This window comes from Pleurodeles waltl, chromosome 9 (assembly GCF_031143425.1).
Source record: "Pleurodeles waltl isolate 20211129_DDA chromosome 9, aPleWal1.hap1.20221129, whole genome shotgun sequence".
Classification (NCBI taxonomy): Eukaryota; Metazoa; Chordata; class Amphibia; order Caudata; family Salamandridae; genus Pleurodeles; species Pleurodeles waltl.
Genome location: NC_090448.1, coordinates 305992283 through 306018463, shown reverse-complemented (window position 1 = coordinate 306018463; position 26181 = coordinate 305992283).

Here is a 26181-nt window from a genome sequence, read left to right as displayed (position 1 = left end):
CCTAGTAATTGCGACTGTGACTCTTGCAGGTGCTGTATCCAATCTTAGATGTGAAGAGGCAGGCTGAGTACTGCGTTCATCATCTCTGTGGCAGTCTCTCTACCATCCCATTCCCCTTTCCCCCTCCGGGGTACTCAGCACGAAGGATTAATATTCGTTGTGAGTAGCTCGGGTCGGGACTGAGGAGTTATCTTCTGCTTCTGAGGAAATCGAATTGAAGTGTCCTGACAGATTGAAGTGCCATCACCCTAATTTTAGGGAAAAAACAGATTTCCTCCTGAGCAGAATGGCAGAAGGAATTGATATAAAAGCATTAGCCACCGTTTTGGAAGGGTTACAGAAACAATTAAATAACACCATAGAAGAAACAGTCCAAATAAAACAGCGAATAAATGAGTTAGGGAACACCGCTAAATCAAATGAATCTGTGTTTTCACAAATCCCTAGCCCTTCACAGTCTGCAGGTATATCCACTCAAGTAATTCATGCGGTTTCCCCTATTATTCCTTTGGCTCAACCCGAGCGCTTCGGTGGGGATCCAAATAAGGCGCAGATTTTTCTGACCCAATGCTCATTGCATTTTTTATGAAGACCAGTCATTTTTTTCCGAAGACCAGTCCAAAGTGGCATTTATATTGTCTTATCTGACAGGAGATGCGGCCGCATGGTCCATGCCAATAATTTCCAGAAATGATCCTGTTTTATATAATTTCCAAAATTTCAAGGAAGAGTTCTTAAGAATATTTGATCGGCGAACTATAGCTCAAGCCACTGACAAGGAACTACTGGAAATCAGGCAAGGTAATAAAGATCTAGTAGCCTATCTGGCTCATTTCAATAAACTCATTGTAGAGACTGCCTGGCCGGAGTCAAAAAGAGCCGCCATATTTTATCGTGGACTAAGAGATGAATTGAAAGATGCCTTAGCACAAGTTCCAAATAGACCCACCGAAATTTCGGAGTTAATTGATCTTGTGTTACAGATTGACCACCGGTTAAGTGAACGAAGAGCAGAAAAGAGAAGAGAGTATCGACCATTTCCCCTGAGAATTGATCGTGTAAGAAATGATCATACGAGAGCCGGAGAAGGGATAACGATAGAAGAACCAATGCAAATTGGTTCCATCCGAGGTCCTTTATCTAAGGAAGAAAAAGAGAAAAGAAGAGTGAATCAACTATGTTTATATTGCGGTGCATCTGGGCATTTTGTTAAAAACTGTCCCAAGAAACCCAAAGCTCTTCAGTTGGGAAAAGGCCAGCTTCATCAGTAGAGGGAGTTGCCCTGATGAAAGCAGAACCCAAGACAACTCCTTTAGATCAACGAGTGGCGAATACCTTACAAACCGCAGCGCCACATTTGGTACAAACAGTATCAGTTAAGACCCTTGAGAAGGAAATTCAAGGGATCTCAGTTATGGTAGACTCTGGAGCTACGGGCAACTTCTGTGATATCAAATACGCTCGTAAAATGGGTATTCGATTTATCAAGAAATCTACTTTGGAAGTAATAAGAGCTGTGGATGGAACCAATCTTTCTTCAGGACCCATTTCCCATGAGACCGAACCAATTCAAATGCAAGGTTTTGGTGGACATCAGGAGCAGATAATCTTTAATTTGATAGATGCTCCACAATTTCAACTCATTTTGGGTCTGCCCTGGCTTACAGAACATAATACACAAATTGATTGGAGCAAAAGAACGATCAAGATGAATTCCTCTTACTGCAAAGAGAATTGCTTTCATGATGGAGTGGAAGTGTCCACCAAGTCAGAAGCGGCCTGTTTATCATCACACTCTTCAATGGTCTGTGCACTAAAGACAGCAGAAATCCCAAAAGAATATGAGGATTTAGTCGCCGTTTTTGATGAAAAGGAGGCTGAGAAATTGCCACCACATCGACCCTACGACTGCAAAATTGAACTGGAGCCAGGTGCGATATTGCCATGTAGCAGAATATACGCTTTGACCGAAGCAGAGAATCAACATTTAAAGGAGTATTTGGATCAATATCTTGCTAATGGTTTTATTCGTCCTTCTGAATCTCCAGTGTCATCCCCACTATTTTTCATCCCAAAGAAGGATGGGAGTCTTCGAACTTGCATTGATTATCGAGCCCTCAATCAGGTTACCATCAAGAATCGATACCCACTGCCTTTAGTGTCAGTTTTATTAGATCAAGTAAAGAATGCTAGAATCTACACCAAATTGGACCTGCGAGGAGCATATCATTTGATTCGAGTGGCTTCAGGGGATGAATGGAAAACCGCTTTTCGGACTCGATACGGATTATTTGAATATCAAGTGATGCCTTATGGGTTATGCAATGCTCCCGCTGCCTTCCAGCATTTCGTTAATGATATATTACGAGAATTCCTCGACCGGATTGCCGTGGTTTATATAGATGACATTTTAATATTTTCCGACAATCTACAGGAGCACATTTCCCATGTTCGATCCATCCTCACAAGGTTGCAAGAAAACCATCTCTATGTAAAATTGGAGAAGTGTGCATTTCATGTGGAACAAGTTGAGTTCTTAGGATTCATTTTGTCACCAGAAGGAGTTAGTATGGATCCTGCCAAGATAAAGACAGTGCAACATTGGCCTTCTCCTTGCAATGTCAAAGAGATCCAGAGTTTCTTGGGGTTCGCTAATTTTTATCGAAGATTCATATCCAATTTTTCTCAAACAGTTACACCCATTACTCGATTGTTGAAGAAAGGAGTGAAGTTTGAGTGGACAAAAGAAGCTGAAAATGCTTTTAATTTTTTGAAGAATTCCTTCGTCTCAGCTCCAATCTTGCTCCACCCCAATCCAGATGAGCCATATTATGTGGAGGCAGATGCTTCAGATGTTGCCATAGGAGGTATCCTTTCCCAGCGTCATAAAGATACAGGTCAATTACATCCAGTGGCCTATTTCTCTCGAAAATTAACACCACCAGAGATAAATTATTCAATTGCGGATAAGGAGCTATTGGCAGTCAAAGAAACTTTTCGTGAGTGGAGGCATTACATTTTGGGAGCTAAGCATAAAGTGACCGTTTACACGGACCACCGAAATTTACAGTTTTTAAAATCAGCTCGAACTCTAACAGCTAGACAACTGCGTTGGTCCCTATATTTTGCAGACTTTGATTTTGTTATCACTTTCAGACCAGGAAAAGTAAATGGGAAGGCAGATGCTCTATCTCGTATTGATACCGGTGCAGTTAAAGAGCCTCCAGAAAAAGAATTGATTATTCCACAAGAGAAGTTCATATCTGCCATATTGTATGAAAATTTAACCAAAGAAATTCAAGAAAACTTAACATTCGAAGGAATGCTGAAGTGGTCCAAAGAAGGCCAAGGAAGAGAAATCAAAAAAGGTTTGCCATACTTTAAAGGTGCACTGTATGTTCCGACTGTGGAGCTGCAAGAAAAAATTCTTCAGGCTTATCATGACGATCAATTGGCTGGACACAAAGGAATTCAAAAGACTCAAAATCTAATACAACGAGAATTTTGGTGGCCAAAAATGAAAACTCAGATAAGACAATATTTGTCAACTTGTGACAAATGTCAAAGAGGGAAATCAAATAGAACAGCTTCACAAGGTCTGTTAAGACCTTTGCCCACTGCACCCCATGCCTGGCATACTGTTACTATGGACCTTATAGTGGACCTCCCTAGTAGCCAAGGTTTAAACACTATCCTAGTTTTTGTAGACACTTTCACTAAAATGGCGCATTTCATTCCTTTGAAAGAAATCCCTCGAGCCCCACAGGTTGCAGAGTTGTTTACACAACACATAGTACGCGCCCATGGTATCCCAAAAATTCTAGTTTCAGACAGGGGGTCCCAATTTGTTTCTCGCTTTTGGAAGGCCTTTAGTAAAAGATTAGGAATTGATTCTCGTTACTCTACAAGGTTACCATCCTGAAACCGATGGACAAACAGAGAGAGTGAATCAAGAGTTAGAACAGTATTTAAGACTCAATTTACTTGATAAAGAGAAGGAATGGCCCGAGTTGATGTGGGCAGCTGAATTTGCTTATATTAATGCTGTACATTCCACCACTGGGTTCACCCCCTTTTATCTGAAACATGGTAGACATCCTAATGTAATGTTGGGTAAAGAAGATGATTCAGTGCCTGCAGTAGAAGAGATGGTGAGGGATTTGCAGACCACGTTAGTTAGGGCTAGAAAAAACATAATTCAAGCAAAAGACTCATATAAGACTCAGGCTGATAGAAAAAGAAGAGAGATCCCCATTTATTCAAAAGGAGACCAAGTTTGGTTATCCACTCGTCATTTACGTCTCAAAGGAAATCGCAAATTTCAGCCACGATTTATAAGCCCATTCAAAGTTGACAAGATGATCAATCCAGTGGCAGTTAAATTGCAGTTGCCAGCTCATCTAAAGATACATCCTGTTTTCCATGTCTCCTTGTTAAAGAACAGTCCTCCAAATTTACGTCAAAACTCCCCTCCAATTCCTATCCAGATTAGCTCTGCAGAAGAGTATGAGGTCAATCAAATCTTAGATTCCAAAATCCGTAATGGCCAGCTTTATTATCTAATTGATTGGAAAGGTTATGGTCCAGAGGAACGATCCTGGGAGCCGCACGAGTATGTACATGCTTCAAGATTAGTGAGAAACTTTCATAGAACCTACCCAAGCAAACCTAAATTGGAGAACTGTTCCTTGAGGGGGAGTACTGTCATGACCACACAAACTTGCCAAGTCAAATCAAAGAAGTGCATGAGAAAAGCAAAGAGATATCCTCAGTGGAGACAGCAAAGCCCAAACTGGAAGAAGGTTTGCAGAGTAATCTTGAGCTTATTTCAAAGGAAGAATCAAGAAGAGAAGATCCAAGATGGCCGCTGTGAGTCCTGAAGGTTAGTTACAGTTCTAGTCTTGCAATCGGTTGGTTGCTAGGTTACGAGCTCTCCAGCTGGAAGCCTTGCACTTCACCTGAGGTCTGACAGGAATCAGCTGTGTGGAGAGAGAGCACGCTTCAGAACAGAAACTCCTGTGGGGTAAAATTACATTTGAAGATTATATTACAGAAAACTGATAAGTATTGTCAAGGTTTATTCGAATAGTTTGATAGTAGACCGTTCCCGTGGAAGTCGGCAAGGCTACAGAGTTAATGTATGAATAAACCTAATGTTTACAAGGTTCTTGTTTAAAATATTAAAGTCAAAGAAAAAACGAACTTTAAAAGAGCAAGTATCTACAAATGTCAAGGTTATAAACAAAGGGCAAGTTTAAAGGAGAAACGAACTGTTAACAAATAAGCATTTACAAATTCAATGGTAATAAACCAAAATAGAGTTTAAAAGAGAAACGAACTTAAATAAAAAAGCATTTACAACTACAAGTTATCGACAGATGTCGAAGTAAGGAAGGAGAAACTAACTGTAATAAACAAGCATTTACAAATACAAGTTATCAACAAATGTCGAAGTAAGAAAGGAGAAACGAACTTTAATAAACAAGCATTTACAAATACAATTATTGACAGAAGTCACAATAAGACAGGAGAAATTAAATAACGTCAGCTGATTTGAAGAACGCATTATCATCAACTATATATATATATATATATATATATAGCAACATAAAACCAATCTCTAACAAAGGTTGAGAAGTTCTTCCAGAATCAGTAATAAACATTTTTTAAGAAGAGCTTTCATTTATAGAGAGAAGCAAGGCTACAGAGAACTCAGGGTGAGTGAAGAAATAATAGAATTAAAGAGAATTAAGTGTTGAGAGTAGAAAGTGAAAAACTGATGTTTTATGTCCCTAGTAATTGCGACTGTGACTCTTGCAGGTGCTGTATCCAATCTTAGATGTGAAGAGGCAGACTGAGTACTGGCGTTCATCATCTCTGTGGCAGTCTCTCTACCATCCCATTCCCCTTTCCCCCTCCGGGGTACTCAGCACGAAGGATTAATATTCGTTGTGAGTAGCTCGGGTCGGGACTGAGGAGTTATCTTCTGCTTCTGAGGAAATCGAATTGAAGTATCCTGACAGGTGGCAAGGTTGTCAGCAGAAATACAGTCCCTTTTAAATACAAACTTTAAGAGACACTTTGGTGAACTCGTGGGACGAATATTTAATGCTTCCAGTACAACTGGAATCGCTCATTTTTTCAAAGCTGTTGGTTCTGGTTTTATTCACACCTTATCCTCCGTATTCGGTTTAATACCATCAGCAATCCACTCAATATTCTCTAGTATTTTCAGGGGATTTCCGATAACAATCGCTTTATTAGCTGGTATCTTTCTGTTGCTATTTTTTATGCGCAATGGCTGTCCCACCGCAACAAGGAGGAATGATGGCGCTCCCATCAGAGCAGCTGTGTCGTGAACGCATGATGCAGTATTTTGGAGCAACACTCCTGGTGCAATTGGAGTGTGGCTGGTCTTTGTCATTCAGACCAGTTTTGCATTGTGTGCAGCATGTGTTTCAGTGCGTCTGGTGCTCATTCGAACATGCACTGGAAGTCTGTCTTTCAACGCAGCGCTTGCCTACATTGGACGCTGATCTGTTGATGTTCTCGCTGAGGGTTCATTACCGGACATGCGCATTGAGAAGCTACTTATGAGTTGCCCTTCCTGGAGGATATAGCTCACGATTCATCACTGGGCACAACTCGGAATGCCACCTTGGCTGAGGCTACGGAACACAACTGCTCCTTGATCCTTCTTGGCGATGACCTTCCAACTTTAACATCGGCCGAAGTGGAAGATCTCCTGTCCTCTCTGGTCCCAGAATGGATTGGAACTTTTCAAAATTGACTTTGCTTTTTGAAATTCGGTTTTATGCCACATGCTCATATTTTAAATTGTCCCTTTACATGCTCACATGTCCCTTCGACTTGTCATCATTAACATTGCTTTTATATAAATATATATATATATATATATATATATATATATATATATATATATATATCTTAGGCTGAGCTTTTAGTAACAACTTTATATGTTTTTAGGCTTTGAACCACCTTCAACCGACAAGGGGAGGGTGTTGTGAAGCCATTTTAGTTATAGCTCCATGCGCGTTATTTTAACACACTAGGCCGCTGTGCACTTTAACCTAGATATATTTTATTCAGCTTCGTCTTATTATTGTTACAATAACCATTTTTATGGTCTTGTTTTATTTTTCGTTTATCAGACTGCTTTTGCCTAGGCCACCACTCTGTTCTCAAACAAGACATTCTTGATCACTCTGTGCTTCTTCCAAGGCTACAGCACGATACATTGCCGGTGAACGTTGTAGAAATTTAGTCTCCAACATTCGTAGAAAACATACATCCTTACGTAGGGACATTTTCTCAGAACATCAGCTGTGTAATTATAAAACACTTCCTTGTCCCTTCCACGTTAGAGGGAGATTCCGGCCAGGGAACCGCGACTGCATGCTGATTTGCTGAATGCTTTGCTACAGATGCAAACACAGACCACAGGACCTTTGCTCAGGTATGGGGGTTGATGTCTTCCCAGGGGAACCTGAAAGACAGAATTAGAGCTTAACATGCTGTGCTCTATCATAGCCTAGGTAGGAGCTAGTCCATTGATCATAGTGACAATATGATAGCGTTGTTTTTATGCTCCACTCTTCTCGTCACAATTTTAATACTGTCATGTTGTGTCGTCCTGGTTGTTGCAGCTCACGCTTTGCTATCTGAGATGCAGTTGTTTTATTAAACTCATTATTGAAACATATACTGCTTCTGTTTGTCATTTATATATGAGACCGAAATGTAAATGAGAGAACCGGAGGAGATCCGAGTGACCACGACTTCCTTGAGAAGCCAAATATGTCATGCGCTCGGCTGCCCAGTCATCTCTATCCTGCGGTAGAGATGAGGCACTGCTAGTTAGCCGGAGCAAAACCCGGATTGGAGCGACAGGTGTCACCGCAGTGGGTTAGACTTAGTCTCCCACACCGCAGGCGATTCTGCTGCTCAAAATCCAGTAGTCTCATTAGAATAATGAGAGCCTATGCGACACCATCACTCTCATCCATCCTCTGAGGTGGCAAGGGTGGTTGGACAGCATCCACCTCATCCAGTAGTGGGATAGATTTCCTCAGAGCAAAGTTGTGCAGCATGGATCAAGCCACCACTATCTGATACACCTTGTCAGGGACATAGCACAGGGATCCTCCAGAGAAATACAGGCAGCAAAATCTTGCCTTCAGGAGTCCTATGGTCTTCTCAATCACCCTCCTTGTGCGACCATGTGCTGCATTATCATGGACTTCTGCATCTGTTCTGGGATTCCTCACAGGTGTCAGGAGCCATTGCATGTTTGGGTAGCCACAATCCCCTGGAAAAGTGGGCGAAAGAGGGTTGAAACACACAATATCTACTTGCATACAGCCTGCCTGTCAGCTATGTAACTGATCCAGTGTCACATGCACTCACCTACGAGCCAAGCTCAGTCCCCATGTAATTGTCCCATCGTGTGTGGCACACCAATTGGACATTATTGGAGTGAAATCTTTTACGATTTCTGTACACCTGTTCATTTACTCTTGGGGGGATGAGGGCTATGTGGGTACCATCAATGGCACCTATCACATGGGGGATATTTGCAAAAGCATAGAATCCAGATTTGATGGAGGTGAGTTCACCCCTTTGGGGAAACTGGACATAACTTTGCAGGTTTAAACAAAGGAATCCAGGAATTTGGACAGGATGAGGATGAACATTGGCTGAGATACACCGGCTGCCATGCCCACTGTCAATTGGAATGAGCCTCTGGCCAGAAAATGTAGCACAGTTAGTACCTGCACAGTTGTAGGGATGGCATGGTGACTCCTGGCATCAGAATAGGCTCTATTTGGGCACAGAGTTCCAGGATAGTGGCTAGATTCAGGCGGTAAGTGATGATGATGTGACGTTCCTCCATGGTGGCCAGACAACCAGGGGTCTGTAAACAGAGGGGGCCCTCCCTCGCTACATGGGTCTGTACCTCTGGGGGGGGGGGGGGGGGAGGGGAATAGAGACACATTGAGTTGCCATAAACACTTCAATCGCAATATTCCACAATTCATCTGGTAGATGCAACACACTATTGTCCCTCACACAGATGCAGAGAACTTGGTGATCCTGTCAGGGTAATGTCTGGTGTGGTGTGTATATTGCATTGCATCACAGTGTAGGCACACTTCCCACTATGATTCCATGAGGAGGATCACTAATCATACCATTACTCGAAAAAGGGGAGACAGAATATTGGAGTCATGGATTAGGACCCAGACAGACTATGAAGGCCTGGTGTATGCAAAATGGCAGCCCCAGGCCCTACAGGTAGTGTAGTGTAGGAAGTGACTTCATTCCGCTGGCGTTAGTCGCCATAGCGGTAGACGGTGTTCACCGCCGTGCACTTCATCCTTGGACAACATTGGCGTCTATGGGGAAGCAGGGCCAATCAAGATCACCTCCGGCGGTGACGGTGCACACCGTCGCGGGAAATACTGCCATTTTGCAATGCCCTTGCCACTTGACTCCTGCCCCTCGAGAGGAACGGAACTTCACTGTGTGAGCTGCTGTTTCCTGACTCTGGTCCTTAGAATGGCACGTGTCACAGGGGAACGGGCCCCGGCCTTCACCGCGGAGGAGCTTGAGAAGCTGGTGGATGGGGTCCTACCTATGTATGCAAAGCTGTATGGGCAACCAGAGGCTCAGGTAAGTTGCTATTTGTCCTCCATGAATGTGTGAGAATGTGGTGGATGCCTGTATGCGTTTTTGTTGGCTGTGTGGATGCTTACCCGTAATGTGTCTGGCAGTTGTTGTCTTGGCTATTGTCAATATGTGTGTCTCCATGGGCCATGTCAGATCGAACTGGCATGACATTTGTGTATGAGGCACCCACACTGACGTCCGTTTCTTTACTCTGTGTGTCCTGTGCATGTCAGCGCCCATCAGAAGAAAGGATTCTGGCAGCCACAAGGGGGTGAGTACCTACACTAATGTGATGCTACTATGCTGAGTGTAGTTAGGTGCCATGGGGTGCATGCAGTGTAGTGCCAGGGCCATAGACAGGTGTGTCCCTGCAGTCCTGCCCCCATCTACGTCCATGGGATAGTGTCCTTAGGTAGATATGGCTGGGAAGATAGGCCTGTGAGGGGTCCCCTGTTTGGGCTATTGGTTTAGATGTAGCCTCACAGAATAGCAGATTTGTTGTCTTGGCATCGTCTCTCATTGTATCCCATTGCAAAATGTATAAGAGTAGAGGGCCAAAATGGTCATGTACTGTACTGTACTGTGGGATCTTGCCTAGCAGTCAGGGGCACATTCAGGTGAATTATTTTGTCTGCTGCAGGTTAGTGCATTAGGTGGGTGGGGTATATGTGTGCCAACAGATATGTTTGATATAGATTTAACCATCTTCTTTCTTGTTTTGTCCCCCCGTGCTCGTGTCCTTGTGTGCTTTAGTATCATCTGGCGAGGGAGCTGAGGCACCGGCAAGTGGAGATGCTGCAGCCCATGGTTCCCAGGAGGCAGAGTCTACCGAGGCCAAGGGGACCAGTGGGTTGGAGGGCGAGGGGAGTACCACGGGGGAAGCAACTACCACTGGAGGTAGTGACTCCGACACCTCCTCCAATGGCAGCTCCCTGGTGGTGGCAGACCCTACTGGGCCCAGCCATTCTTTGTCATCTTCCACCACCCTCATACCATCACTGCCCTCCCAGTAGCTCCCCAGCGTGTAGCGCGTGCCCGCTCACCCAGGAGGGTGGGCGTCTACTTCGCCCCAGGCACCTCATCTCATGCCCCGTTAGCCCTGCTGCCCTCACTGAGAAGGTTATTGACCTCTTCAGAAGCATCTCTGTCGGTCACACATCCATTGTGAATGCCATCCAGGGGCTGGCATCCCTGGTGCAGCACTGCAATACATTCCTGGAAGGCATTCACGGTACCATGTCTGGCCTCGTCTTTGACAGCAACCAGTGTCCCTGGTCTTTTCCTCCCACCACCTCTACCCCTTCCAGCACCCCACTCCCTTCTCCCATCCCAAGCACACATCCAGCCAGCCATGCACCCAAATCAACACCCAAGAAGCAGGCAAATAAACAGAAGCACCACACATCCCACCACATGCAGGCACACACACAACATTCCAAGGCAGACACCGCAACATCCACCTCCCCCACTGTGTCCACCGCCCCTCCTCCCAGGACACAGAAACGCTCCCAGACATCCACTCAACACACATGGGCATACTGTACAGGCACCTGCATCCAAGCACAGCAGACCAACACCTCATACCACCACTCCCTCATCCTCCACTCCCAAACCTGTGTCCAAAACCCTCCAGCTGCACCTTGAAAGCTTTCCCTCTCCCAGGTTGACCTGTTCGAACACACAGGCCCACCCCTTCTTGTCCCTAAACGTTCCCTTGGGCTCCAGAAACCCACTCCTTCCTCATCCAAGTCCTCCCCCAGCCCGACCTACCCATTCCCATGCCCCTTTCCCAGAGAAGGAGGAGGCCTGTGTTGCCCCTGGTCCCTCTGCCACCCTCCTGGTCCAGGCCCACTCCTCCTCCTCCCAAGGGCAAGCCCAAAACCTCTCCACCTCCAGAATGCGCAAGACCCCCCATTCCAAACCTGAGTCCCCACTCCTGTTACCCGCTGCCCTTGAAACCTGAGGTGCCTGGCTGCCCCATTGATGCCCATTGATGCCCCTTCTCAGTGGAGTTTTCCTTTCCATTGTGGGAGCCAAGTGTGGGCTATATTTGCCCGACCGGGACTTTGGACTGGCCAATGGCCTTTTGTGAATAGTTTGTATTTTTTTATTTAAAATTTGTTGCCCAGCAGTTCTGTTGCTGTTTATTTGAGCCGTTGTGCAGCATTTCACTGTGGGTGTGTGGTGTGCACGGGTATGTGCATTGGTGCAGGTGTTTGTTGGCTTGTGTCTGGTAAGTACATTTTGTTAGGGTGTGTATGGCTTGGGATGGTGGGAGTGGTTGGGTGTGTGCTGCAGTGTGGGTGGGTGTGTAATTGTGCCCTTTCCTCCCTTGTGTGCTAGGCTGCGGTACTTACCGTTGTCGTCTTCGTCTGCCGGAAGTATGTGGCAAGGAGAAGCACTGGCATTATTTCCAACTCTCGCTCCAAGTCAGCGTTGGCGTGTTCTGTGTACCTCCGGTGAGTGTTTCCCTTTATATGGCTCATTTACGCCAGGCTTTGAGTGGTGGTGATTCCCGCCCTGGAACTGATGGCAGTGTAGTGTTCATAATATGATGGTCGGGTTGGGCCTTCCGCCGGCCACGAAGACGGTCTCTGCCGTCGTCAGCGGTGCTTTCAAGATGGCGGTGGGTGGATGGGCCGCATCCTGTGCGGTGCAGTGATTACCACCACATTCATAATGACCCCTAGTGTCTAAATCGTATAAGGAATATGGAAAGCTACTGAACCATTAGTATTGATTATATAAACATGAACTTGGAATCACATTTTTTCCATATGATTAATTTTATTTTCTAGTTCAATGTAAAGATATAAAATATATGCTTCTATTCAGATTGCTTCAGAAACAGTCAGACTAGGGAAGGGAAGTACTAGGAAAGTTGAACAAAGATTCTAAAAACATATGAAAGATGACTATAAACAGATATTTGATTCCTGACTTGCAGTAAGTCTTATCGTTCTGCTAGATGACAATATTGTTGGATGAGTGGCTACTACCTACTGGTTACTGCATGCCTTTCCTCTGTTCTTGCAAGTCTCTTCACTCTAGTCAAAGACACTGATCTCTTGAGTCTTCTTGGTAGGAGGTGTAAAATATTCTTCAAAGCAAAGGGAAGTAATCCATAAAAATTCCCCGGTGAAGTACTGGTATTGTGTTTTCTTTTAATACTTTAATAATAGATTATTGTCTGACATTTTTTGCCTCTGCCTCTTCTGTTGCACAAGCTCAACTTTAAATCATGCTGTCCTTAAGTTTAAAAAAATGGAAGGACAACTATAATTCCTTTGTACTCCTATGACTGTCCTCTTCCCAGCAGGGTAAATATATTAAGCCCTTGTTGTGTTCACTGTTGCCTTTCTTTACTGCCAAAAGGTCGCTCTGACAAATGCTGCACTACATGAAACACCACTTAACCAACCATGACATTGGTCACCAAGTGAGTGAGCATGTTCTCCCAAGTGGATGCAACTCGAAGCAGTTCAAATGATCTTGCTGGCTAGTATTTCCTCCAATAAGTGGGACATCTGCTTAAAAACAGGGCAATAAGGTTGTGTGTTATCACAAACTCAGCTAGTTGAACCGTTCTATCGGAACACAGCATTCCTCTTGCTTTTTTGTGTGTCAAGCAGGTCTTGAAATATCATAAACATTTTACTAGTCCTGCAGGTCGAGTAGCTTGAATAATCTACTTGACCTAACTGTAATGTACTTGACACGGAAACAGGTCTCAAATTTTGTGATCCTAGGCAAATATTGTATTTTACAGTCACCTTTTTCTTCATTCTCACATGAGTGCACAAATATGTGAGTTCAGCATTTCTGCTGTAAAAAATCCTCTTTTGTTTGATTAAATACACAAAATGTTTGCTCCATGTATAGTAAATCTAACCCACATATAGGGTACACATGGTCCATGACTTGCCTCTTAGTTTACTAATAGCTTTGCCATCCGGGCAGGAGTGTTTCTCAGTTTATGTTTAAACACCGACTTTTAATAAGTATATTACTAAGGTATGATGTGGTAGCGCACTGTCATTTACAGACAGTAAATTTCCAAGAAATGTCCAAAATCTATTCCACTAACTTGTGTCTTTACTTATAAAACTATATAGTGTATTACAATAATCTGTGAAAACTGGGTTTCAGAAAACATATTTATCATTTGCACATCACCAAGTGTTCTGAATTTTTTCATCATAATAAAATATTTTTTTCATAACACAGAAGTACAAAATGGTCTTTCATAGCTACTGAAATATATTTTGAAATGTTTGTAAAGTTGACTTAGTTATATAAATGTTGTGTATTAGGAAAACCCTGATACCAACAGACTTTCATTTCACAACAGTCAGACAGTTAACCTTACAAATTCCTGGAACTCTGCAGTGACAAGGAAAAGTAATTGCACTGCAAGGAGACAAACTGACTTTTGACCTGTCTCTGAACGCAGAGCAAATGTGACAAGAAAGAATAAGATTTAAAGGCATCTTAATGCTAACTCAGTTCTGATTGAACAGAACATCTGCGCTTTGTCCACTCGCAAGAAGGGGCGAGTAGGTTCTAAAAATAGCTCAACCTGATCATTTATGACTCGCCATAGTGGTTGAGTAGATTTTTCAAGCCCTGTCAAGGGTCACCAACCTTCAAGCAGGCCAAATCTCTAAATCGTGTTCAGAGTTTCTCATGACTGATCGCTATGATGGGGTTAGGGAGCTCAGGAACTCCCTGCATCAACGTGATTGCCTCTGCGGAGGCTGGTGTAGTAACAGGAATTTCTATGGCCTTGCACAATGCCAAGTTGTTGCTGAAGGTGAGAACTACTTTATGACTTCCCAAATTGGTCATTTTGAAAAGGAAGAAGCTTCCTGAGGTATGGGTGGTTCCACAGTGGCCTAGATGAAGTCATTACTCTACTCTTGCTTCCTTGTTTTCCCTTATGTCTAGAGTGGATTCTTCCTCCTCAGCCATGGCATGATGGTGTCCACCCCACTCGCTTTTGGCATATTATTGGCTTCAATCAATCAATCAGTTTTTATAAAGCGCAGCTACTCACCCATGAGGGTCTCATGGGCTGGGGGGGGGGAGGGAGGTTCCTCATCCAAAGAGCCACATCTTGAGGTTCTTAATGGAGATGGTGAGCGACGGGCTTTGTCTGAGGTACAGGGGGAGGTTGTTCCAGGTCTTCACTGCGATGTAGGTGAAGGATCGCCCTCAGGCCGTGGTTTGACAGATGCGAAGGATGGTGGCCAGGTCCATCTGGGCAGAGCGGAGGTATCTGGCGGGGGAGTGAAAGGAGACATGGTGGTTCAGGTAGGCTGGTCCTGCATTGTGTATGGCCTTGTACATTTAGGTGAGTAGCTTGAAGGTGATTCGTTTCTCGACTGGGAGCCAGTGGAGGGTCCTCAGGTGTTGGGAGATGTGTTCTCAGTGCAGGAGGTCCAGGATGAGTCTGGCAGGGGTGTTCTGGATGAGTTGTAGTTCTTGGATGTATCTAGTCGAAGTACCGACGTAGGGGGCTTTGCTGTAGTCAAGCTTGCTTCTGACTAAACCGTGGGTGACTGTCTGCTGGGATCCATCTGAAGCTCTTCAGAAGTGTGCAGAGTGTGTGCCAGCAGGAGGAGGTGACTACGTTTACCTGGTGGGTCATGGATAGGGAGGAGTTGAGGAAGATGCCTAGGTTGCGGGTGTGCTCAGTCGGTGCAGGTGGGGCGCTGAGGGATGAGGGCCACCAGGAGTCGTCCCAAGCTGAGGTGGTGTTTCCGAAGCTGATGAGCTCAGTCTTGTCGGAGTTGAGCTTGAGGCAGCTTTCTCTCATCCTGGTGTCGACGGATTCCATTCCTGAGTGGAAGTTCCTTTTGGCCATGTCCAGGTCTTTGGTGAGGGAAATGATGAGTTGTGTATCATCGGCATATGACATGATGTTCATATCGTGGCTTCTAACGATGGCTGCGAGAGGAGCCATGTATATGTTGAACAGTGTGGGACTCAGTGAGTATCCTTGGGGGACTCCGCAGTTGACTCCTTTAGTTCTGGGTGTGTTGATTTGGAGTCTGACCCTCTGTGCCCTCCCAGAGAGGAAGGAGTGGATCCATTACAAGGCTCTTCCACGGATTCCTATGTCGTAGAGTCTGGTGCGTAGAGTGCTGTGGGAAACTGTGTCAAAGGCTGCTGAGAGGTCGAGGAGTATGAGCGCTGTGGTGTGGCCGTGATCTAGGAGTAATCAGATGTCGTCGGTGGCTGCCAGGAGGGCTGTCTCTGTGCTGTGGTTGCTGCAGAAGCCAGACTGGAAGCTGTCCAGGGAGTTGTTGGCCTCAACAAAATTTGGTAGTTGTGCGTTGATTGCTTTCTCCAGTACTTTGGGGGGGCAGGGTAGCAGTGAGATGGGCTGGAAATTCTTTAGTTCTGATGGGTCGGCTGAAGGTTTCTTCAGGAGAGGGCATATTTTGGGATGTTTCCAGTCCTTGGGGAAGATGCCAGTGTTGATGGAGAAGTTCATTGTGTTTCAGAGCTCGGGCGATGGATGGGCTGGCTCTGATGTATATGTGGTGTGGGCAGGGGGCCGTGGGGGCTCTAGAGTGGGTGATCTTTATGATGCTGACTGCTTCCTCTGTGGTGAGCGTGGACCAGCTGTGGATGGTCTGGGTGGGTTCTGGGGGGGAGGAGGGGGTCGGTCACAGGTTCCGGTGCCAGGATTTTCGGGGAGGAAGCTGTCGTAGATGTCCTGGATCTTGCGGTGGAAAAAGGTGGCGAGTTTGTCGCAGAGGTCCTATGACGGGAGGATTCTGGGGGCTTCGGAGGGGGGAATGCGTGAACTTGAGAAGAGTTCCTTAGAGTTGTATGTGGAGGAGTTGATGCGCTCCTGGAGTGCGTTCTAGATTTTTCGGCGGTGAGCATGGTTGCAGCTCTGAAGGAGGCGAGGTCTTCGCTGGTTTGGCTGTTCCTCCATTTTTTCTCTAAATGTCTGCTGGTACACTTTGATTCTTGGAGTTCGGTGGTGAACCAGCTGGCTTTCTTAGGTACATGTTTGGCCGATGTCAGCTGGAAGGGGGATAGAGTGTCGGCTCATTTGGTGATCCATGCTTTGAGATTGCGTGCTGCTGTGTTGCTTCATCGGAGGGAGGAGGAAGGGATTTGGCGAGAGATGAGGTGAGTTGCTAGTTGGTGATTTTGTTTAATTTCCTGTGAGGGGCCCTGGGGGTGCGGCTGCTGGGTGCGGTGATTGTGAATTGTATGCAGCGGTGGTCGGTCCATTCTGAGGTGGAAATGGTCTCGATGGTGATCCGGTTGCTTGAGGTGAAGATGGGGTCCAGTGTGTGTCCTACGATGTGTGGTGCGGAGACCAGCTGCCTGAGGCCGAGGGTGGCGGGGCTGTCGAGTAAAATGGTGGTGTTTGGATCGGCGCGGTCCTCGAGGTGGAAATTCAGGTCACTGAGGAGGAGGTAGTATTCTGGTGCAAAGGCCTGGGGGGTAGCAATGTCTACAACGTCGTCTATTGAAGCTGGCCGGGGGCCGGGTGGCCTGTACACCAGGGTGCCATAGATGGAGGAGTTGTGGTTGGAGTGGACTAGGAAATGAAGGTGTTCCATGGTGGTGCATTGTTCTTCTGGGCCGGCCTTGTCACAAAGTGAGGACTTGTGTACGATGGCAAGTCCTCTGCCCGGGCGGGAGGGCCGGTCCCGCCTTAGGATGCTGTATCTGTTGTGGCGATGGCGATGTCTGGTCCCGAGGGTGGTTGGACCACGTCTCGGTAAGGAAGGCGATGTCTGGTCAGGAGGTGTCGTTCAAATCCCAGAGTTCAGTGGTGTGTTTGTGGAGGGAGCGGATGTTCAGGAGCAGGCAGTTGATGGGGTTGTGGAGGTTGTTGGTATCTCTGTGTGGAGGCTGGCGCTGAAGTTGCAGTTCCTGCAGGTGAAAGGTCCGTGTATGTCCTTGGGGGAGATGATGCAGCAGTTGCTGAAACATCCAGTGTTGAAGTGGAGGAGGATCTTGGTGTAGTAACAGAGGCAGACCAGGGGGTGGTTTAACAGAGATATAGGGTTCTTGGCCCTAGGCGTGGTTCAGGCGCAGACGGGCGCAGATGGACTTGCCTTTTGCGCACCTTCGGCAAAGCCTCACTGCGGCCACCATTAAGAAGGGGGGAGCGGTCAGCTGGGAGGGCAGGAAAGGTGCTTCGCGGGGAGGTGGGTGGACCCGAAGGGGCCAGAGTGGCGCAGGAGGGGGGCAGAGGAAAAGAGGGGAGATGGAAAAGAAAACAAAAAACGAGTGAGAGAAGGCAGAAAAAGCAAGAGTGAAAGAGAGACAGAGAGAAAATACTTACTTGTGATGGCCACTAGACCCCCAGGAATGAGGCGCAGGGATGGGCCTGCGGTGGTAAAGGGCCTCAAACTGAGAATCAGGAGGCTCTCAGTTTGTCCCAGGCAAAAGGCAGAGGCAGCCAGAGGAGCTGGGGAGGGCAGCCGATGCTGACCAGGAGGTCAGTGCAGTTGCTTTCAAGGCACCATGCCCCACCCTCTGTATAAAAATTGGCCCAAGCACAAGAGTCGTCACTCTAGGTTTATTTTGAGTATCCAAGACATGCAAATGCCCTTCCCTGGTATAATGCTTTCACTGGCATAATTTGGATATCCACAGCATCATGGTGCCAACCTTTAGTATAAAAGCATCCCAGCATCTCTGAAGTTACTTCAGATGGAAAAACAACCACAGCTGCAGGGCACCACACAGAGGTATCACAACTTCCTCCAAAGTGTGGCATTTTCTTGTCCCATAAAACTCTGCACTTTGACATTCCAAAATGGTGGATTTCCCTCCAGAGGAGCAAGACTTGGCTAAACCAACCCCCATGTGTAGCTCATTTCTATCAACTCCTCTTCTGGACATCTGCAAATTCCTTTCTTAAACCTACAATCTATCTGTGGAGTACAGGGGTGAGAGGGCAGGCCTGGTTACATTACTTTCTGACTTGTATCCTTTTGAAGCCTCAGCTTGATTAACCCAGCCCCCTTCCTTGTCTGATTCACCGTCTGCCTACCACCCCTCCATCAATTAACCTCTGCTCAGAGCAGGCCTGTTGTAATCTAATCAAAACAGCCTGGCTAATCATGTTAGGGCTGACCAATCAGGAGAGACCCCTAGCAGTCTGGAATTTGGATACAGAAAATAAACTCTTATAACTTATTTTCTGTATACGGTATGACAAATTTAACAATGGCAAATTGTTGCTTTTATCATTACCATTCATTTGAGTCCACTTATGACATTTTTTGTTTTTCCTAGCCATACTTAGGCTTATGAAACATATTTTCATTATAGCCTATGGAGCTGACTTTCTACAATGGGGGGAAATGAAAAGGTGCAGTTTTTCCCTCATCAGAGCATATAAAACATATTTTACAATGCCCCTGCTTATAGTTACATGGCATCCCATCCCTGGGGCATCTAGGGGAGACCTTGGGCGTGACATGTGTCACAATAAAGTAGATTAATAATTTGGAAGTACCTTTAATTCAAAGTCGAATTTGCATATATTTTACTTTTTTAAACAGTCTGCAAAGCAGGTTTGCCTTTAAAAAGGACAGCAGGCGGAGAGCAATGCACACTCCAGTGCAGAAAATCTACTGGGCCTCTAAACTTCCAGGCCCTACTGTATACTAGGGACTTACAGGTAGTTTGAATCGCCCTTGCCCTATTAATTACTAGGGACGTACAGGATCTGTCATTGCCAATTGGAATTATAACATTATCATATGACCATATACCCTTTATTCAGAACACTGGACCTGGGAGAGCCCAGGGCACAACCAGGGTCAGTTACCATCAGTATCAGTCAGAAATATTGGGGTGATCATGTGTAATGATATCTGGATTTAACCACTGCTCCATCTTGACCACTGACTCCATTTTGTGCTTAGCTTAGCTTTCCACACCGTCACATTGGTGACCACCAGCTCCAATCTGATTACAACTCCATCCTGTGCTTAATTTAGCTTTAGCCACTGCCACGCTAGATGTGCAGAAGGTGTAGGTATTTTTCTGCGCACAAGTTATGCAATCTGTTTTTCGCTCATGTTTTCACTCTACGTGTTCTCTTTTCACCAAGGGCTAGGACATAATATTGGGGAGCGAAAGGAAGATAAGGATGCACCAGGAGAATGTTTATGGTACGGCAAGAAACTGCTTTGTTTTGAGAAAGCACCTTGGGATGTGGCCAGTCTCAAATTATTTTTTTAAAAACTGACCTGAGGTAGCCAGCGTTTGAGCAACAACTCATCAAATGGGGGTGGGATTTCTAGAATTCTCCTCTCCTGCTTGTTTAAAGTATATAAGAGGCTGATACCAGGCTGGCGTGGGAAAAAAGATTGAACTTGGGCAGGAGAGGACACTCTGATTGACATTACTCCCTTGAGGGTAGAAGTCTCTTTCTCCACGGTTGACTGGGTACACAACCTGTTGCTGGCAAAGAGTTGAAGTAAGCAAGCCCCATTGTGAAGTATTATTTTTTATTATTATTTCTAGCTTTGCATCATGTATGAATATATAATCACTGTATATGCAGATATATAATCCATGATTAAAGTAGTGTAGTTTCATTGTTTGTTTTTATGAGCATTATTATTATATTGCTGTGATTATTTTTGGAGGAGTATTTGTGTTGCTGCATTTGACCTACACAACTCCTCTTTTTGAACCTTAAACAGTACTTTAATAAATGTATTACTCAGACTAAGAGCTTTGCATTGTTGGAATTCCTTTAATTTGTGTTTCCTTTCAGTTTAAAGTAAAGCAGCACACTTTCCTTTCACTGCAGTGATATTCTTTGAATGTGCACCCGGGTTGTTCACCATTGACCTTTCTATGCAAAACCTTGCAGAGTGCCTTGATAAATGTGTTTCTCGGACTGAGAGGGTTGCCTGACAGAAATTCCTTTCAGTATTCGTGCATTTCTTCTTAGTCTGCAGTAAAGCAAAACAACATGCTAGAAAAGTAACTTCCTCAGATATGATTGGGACGTCAGTGATATGGTGTTGTTGTTGTATTATACTCAGGAGTGGGATTTCAGGAAGCATTTCCCATGAGAGGCTTAACCACCCATTGTATTAGTGATTCTAATTCTTCATCCTAGTAAACCTACTGAAGGATATAATAGCAGACCAAGGAACTATCTTCATGTCCTCAGCAAAGCAAAAGAACAGGTCTATGAAATTCAGCAAATTAAATATTTTAAAACATCCACAAAGTTAATGACTCATTGAATGTTACAATATATCCATTAAATAATTATTATGCAAAATCACTGCCTTGAATTAAGGTCTGAGCAGGAGTCCTTCTTGGATTAGGTTCTGTAGCAAAAGTACTCAAGGGTATACTGGTTTTAGATCCCTTGAATTGTTTTTTTTTATTATTGACAACCCTAAACACTAAATGGACATTAAACTGGAGCAATGGGAAAATAGGCCAAGGGAGCAACAAGACTATGTTATAGTAGGTCATCTATCTCTAGAACAATTTTATACGTATCTGAGGGGAAGCTGCTGCTTAACTAAAATGTACAGCAACAGAAAGAAAATCTTGCTGAGGATCCTATTTCCTGGGGTAAAGTATTAGCTGTTTTACTTATTACTAATAAAATGTTGGCATCAACAGATTCCTGCAGAGATTCCTATTTATGTAAGGTATCATGGTAGATTAGATAAAACTTGATTTATCAATAAGTCTGTAGATCCAAGGCCCTCCCTTGAGGAAATGAGGCAAAACCCTTTTTGTGAAGTCTATCCTCAGCCTTGAACAGGACAGCGAATAAGTACTTTTCCAAAAAGGTAGTCTGAAAATTCTGTTACTCCTAGGCCCATTACTTTAGGGGAACACCGAATTCAAACAAAAGGTATTACAACCTTTCATCTTCATTATCAAATAATACCACAGCAAAAGGCTTTGGTTGTTCAAAAGGTAACTGGTGTGCATATATATAATTTAACCATCTATATGTGTTCTCCAGGTTCCTTGTAGCAAAACAGGATATATGAATCGGGTTTTAGAGAGATTTCAGAAAAGTGGGAAGTATAGCCACTTTTGATGCCTACACAGTGTCCAGAATGGCTAATGCGTAGAACTACAGCAGGTTAAATAGATGTACACCATGGATCTTAAAAAAGGGTTCAGCAATTCACATTATATCCAGTTTACAGTCGTAAGTTTATTTTTACAGCAGTGGGGATATTCCAATTTCAGGTATTGACATTTGGCCTGCATGGGACACCAGCTATGTTTCAATGCCTCCTATCCAAACATTTACGTCATCAAGCATGTGGTGCAGCCCACCTAGAAGTCCTGGAATGCATATAAAATCTAAAGTCTATTTCTATTCTACAAAGTCAATCTCAGGCAACCTCAAATGATGTCTTAGCAGCTTCCAACTACTACATTTGCTCTATACCCTTTAGAGGTGGCAGTATCCATCGGAAAAAGTAGAAGCGCTGAAGAAAAGGGAGTGGCCCACTGTGAGCATATCTAGCATTTGACAGCAACTAAAACCAGTTAATATTGCACTCTTCGATCTTTCCTCTTGTCTGAACTAATTTTGATATCTGGTGGCTTTCATTCACACTTTTCATCTGAGTTGGTTCTACCAGCAAAGACGTGGGGGCTACGCTTACACAAGATCAACTTCATGCTCAACATCCTGTGTATTTTCGCATGCTATACCCCTTTTAGACAATAACAGACATAGGGGGTTATTACAACTTTGGAGGAGGTGTTAATCTGTCCCAAAAGTGACGGTAAAGTGATGGATATACCACCAGCCGTATTACGAGTTCCATAGGATATAATGGACTTGTAATACGGCTGGTGGTATATCCGTCACTTTACTGTCACTTTTGGGACGGATTAACACCTCCTCCAAAGTTGTAATAACCCCCAGAATCTATTCTGGAAATAAAAGGGTTTTCCTTTTAAATGGGCTGTCAAGTCCCTTTGGTATTACTTGTTAGGGAGGCACTTTGCCTTATACACTGACAATGCTTCACTCACTTAGCCAGCCTGATGTCAGCACTCCATGTCAGGCTCAGCAATACCAGTACATCAAAAACCCCACAACACGTTCCTAAAGTATATTGAGTGGAGCATTTTATTGCATCATCTAGCAAGACAAGAGAGGTGATTGTAGAGGACTTAGAAAGGGTTACTCAGTAAAAGAAAAGTTATATTTCACAACAGCATCTGGCAAGGGATACTGCTGAGGCTACCTGTTACCAGGGCAAGTATTATTTGGAATGGTCTTTATATCCCATTACAGTCTTAGTTGGACATGAGTATCTTCTTTTCTGAAAATCATTGTTCTCTCATTTTAAAGCTGGTGTTTTGTCCAGACATATGGAGAGGGAAGAAGCTTCTCAGCACACAGCCTATGGTTTTTACCATGTCAGGAGAAGGAATCATTGCAGAAAAAAACCTTCCTTTCTGAATTGACAAAAATATGACAGGAACATTTAAAAAAGAAAATGGGATGGGGACAGGTCTGACCTGACGCCAGGCAGCACTCCCCAGCCCTAAAACCACAACAGACTTTTGTCTGAATTTTGATTATTTTGGGCATAGTTTTATTGGCCAATAAAGAGACGGTTAGTCACAATTTCCTCTCACTTGCCATGGTGGAAAGGTTGCCCTATTCAGGCTCAGTGTCAGCCAGCAACAAGGGAACCCTAAAAACCCTGGGTATTTCTGAACCCTGGGCATTTCTGAAACCTATAGACACAGGAGCGCCAGAAGTGTGTGGCTTGTGTGGATCCCATGATGTTTCTTACACACAAATGCACTGAAAATCTGAAACTTTGGCTAACCACATAAATGTCCCTCAAATGTCTGAACACAAAAATTCCAGAATCGTTGGGGTGCCACAAAATTCCTACCACCCAGTGCCTCCACACTTCTCCCAATAAAGACAGTCTCCCATTTGTTTGGCAGGCCTATCACTCATGATAGGAAAGGACCAAATCAAGGACTAAGGACTTTTGACACTGGTCATCCAACTGGTCACCTATTCTGCAGGAATTTGACAAATGAAGGGAAGTAGGAACACGCAGAGGCCCCTTAAAGTGCATAAATAGCTCCAGGAACTGTTGAAGGATTAAAGCTTCAAAGGAAACAGTTACTCACCTGAAGCTGTGGTGAGCCATTGCTGTTCAATCCATGCTAAACTACTACCTAGCTAGGTGTCACTGGAAGCCTATCCTTGGGTTCATCATCCCAATAAAACAAGCATGTGAAGAGGAGGATGGTTAAGAGTGAGCCACTGCCCAAGACGCAGGGTCACTTGGCCAACATCTTGAATTGCAACATTAAAGCCAACTATACTGTACCCCATCATAGATATAATTCGGAAGTACTTTCTCTTATGTTCATCGCTGTTGTAGCTCGCAGATCTCAATGCACGGGCCTAAAGTGTCAGCTCTAGTCCAATTCTCCAAAAACCCATTACACCCACCAGAACTACTCCACTTCTGTCCACACAATGCATCTTGATTAGGGTGAGTTTTGCTGTCCTGTTTTTGTGAGGGGCCTTGTTTAGGCCTGAGCCATCGCTGTACAGTTGCAAGACATCTGCCCAACTCTCCAAGTACCTGAGGGCAGAACAAGGATTTCAGAACAAAATAGAGTCAGATTGTTAGTGTCAACTGTCTTTCTTTGGCACCTGCTCATTAGCAGCTATCAGTTTTATTTTAGCCACATGTTCCTGCTTCCACTTACGTGTATTGAGAAAACACTGTATAAAAATAAAGCAAAAATGTATGGATTTAAGCACTACATGCTCCAATTGATTAAGGATGAAGCCACAGTCAATTGAACTGGTAAATGCTTTGCATTATTTTTACTTGCTTAAATGATAAATTACATTAAACACATGTTAGACTTAGGTAAGCTATCCAGTGTTTTTTTTTTGTTTTACAGCCTGGGGCACTGCATGACAGGAACTATGTTAGTCAAACAGGGAAGCTCTGGACTGATCTCCACATGATGACCCCTGGGACTAAAGGTAAGGGGGAGATTTATGTGCTGGTATATAGACAACAGCACACTGTTGTACCTGGTGATTCGGCCACACAGCACGCCGAACCAAAGGCAGATATGGTCTAACTGCTCTTTTGGCGTTACTCTTGTTTACTTGCACCGCATGTATTTTCTTGTACCTGTCTGTAATGTATTAAAGCTGCACAAAAGGTGTTTTGCAGCTAATAGACTAGGTGGGTAGGCAGGAATCAGAGGAGTCCAGGGATAGTGTGTAACAACCCATGGTTTAAATCAAGCACCTACAAATATTGTGGGGACAGGAAAAATAGGCAGGTCGGCTAGGACCTGAAGTACAGACCGTTAAAGGATTAAGGTGTGTGAGAAAGAGCCCCCTCGATCTAGCTGCTTCAACTCCTTCGCTTGCTCCTCTCGGTGCATCCCCAAAGGGCCCCCAAACACTAACAAATCTTTGGGTGTCAGTATTTATTACCTTTCCTCTCCTCCTCTACATGATTGGTTAGAGAAGCAACTGAGGGTATCCCTACTCTGTTTCCTCATTCCTCTCTGCCTCACTCACATGGGATGAGCTGCAGAAACAAGGCCAGCTGACACTTTCTCCTGTGTGTGTGAATGATAAGAAACAGTGTTGGGGCTGGAAAATCTAAACATAGCAAGCCCCTGCTGAAATGGAATCTTGTCCACACCAGCTATCACCAGTATGGTAAAACCACATGCAAATATCTAAGAGTGGATGGGGCTCATTAAAGTGGATGTGAAGAAATCCTTTCGTGAACATGGCAGCTTTGACATAGAGAGATTAGGCAATTCTTAAAAGAAGATAAGAGACCCCAAAAAGGTAGATGCTGCACAGTAGCTGCTCCTTTTACGACATGAGAAGGTCCAAAAATAAAAACATGAATACCAAGTGTGTGGTATGAAAATACCCAGGAAAAAAAACTAGTGTACTCAATAGGTCTTAGAAACAGAGTTAAGGCTAGTGCTCTTAGTGATCTGCCTCCTCCCTCTCTATTTCCCCAGATCAATGAACCACAGGAGGAAGAAAGATAAACACCCAAGAGTGGAGGATTTGTTGAACATGTTCCCCATGTCATCTGAGAAGGCCTAAGCTGCCTCTGCAGATGCACCCAGCAACGCAGCAGCAACTGTGGTACAGTCGGCGAATGGAGCACAAGGAGATAAAGCGTGTGTGCAGCGATGGGACTAACAGACAGCAAAGAGCCTGGTAGAGGATTAAGAGTGACTAAACAAGAAGCTGATTCCATATGGGTGGATCAGTGCAGAACACAAGTGTGATCTGTGCCTGTGGGGCATAAAGAACTCCCAAAAGAGCAGCCCTGCTGTCATCCGAGAAAGTTTAAAATGAACAGCAGGTTGACAGGCTAAGAGGTGTATATCCTCCTCCAATTCTAGTGACGAGGAGGATCTATCCTATTCTGTCCAGACACTCTTTTCCTATTGAGG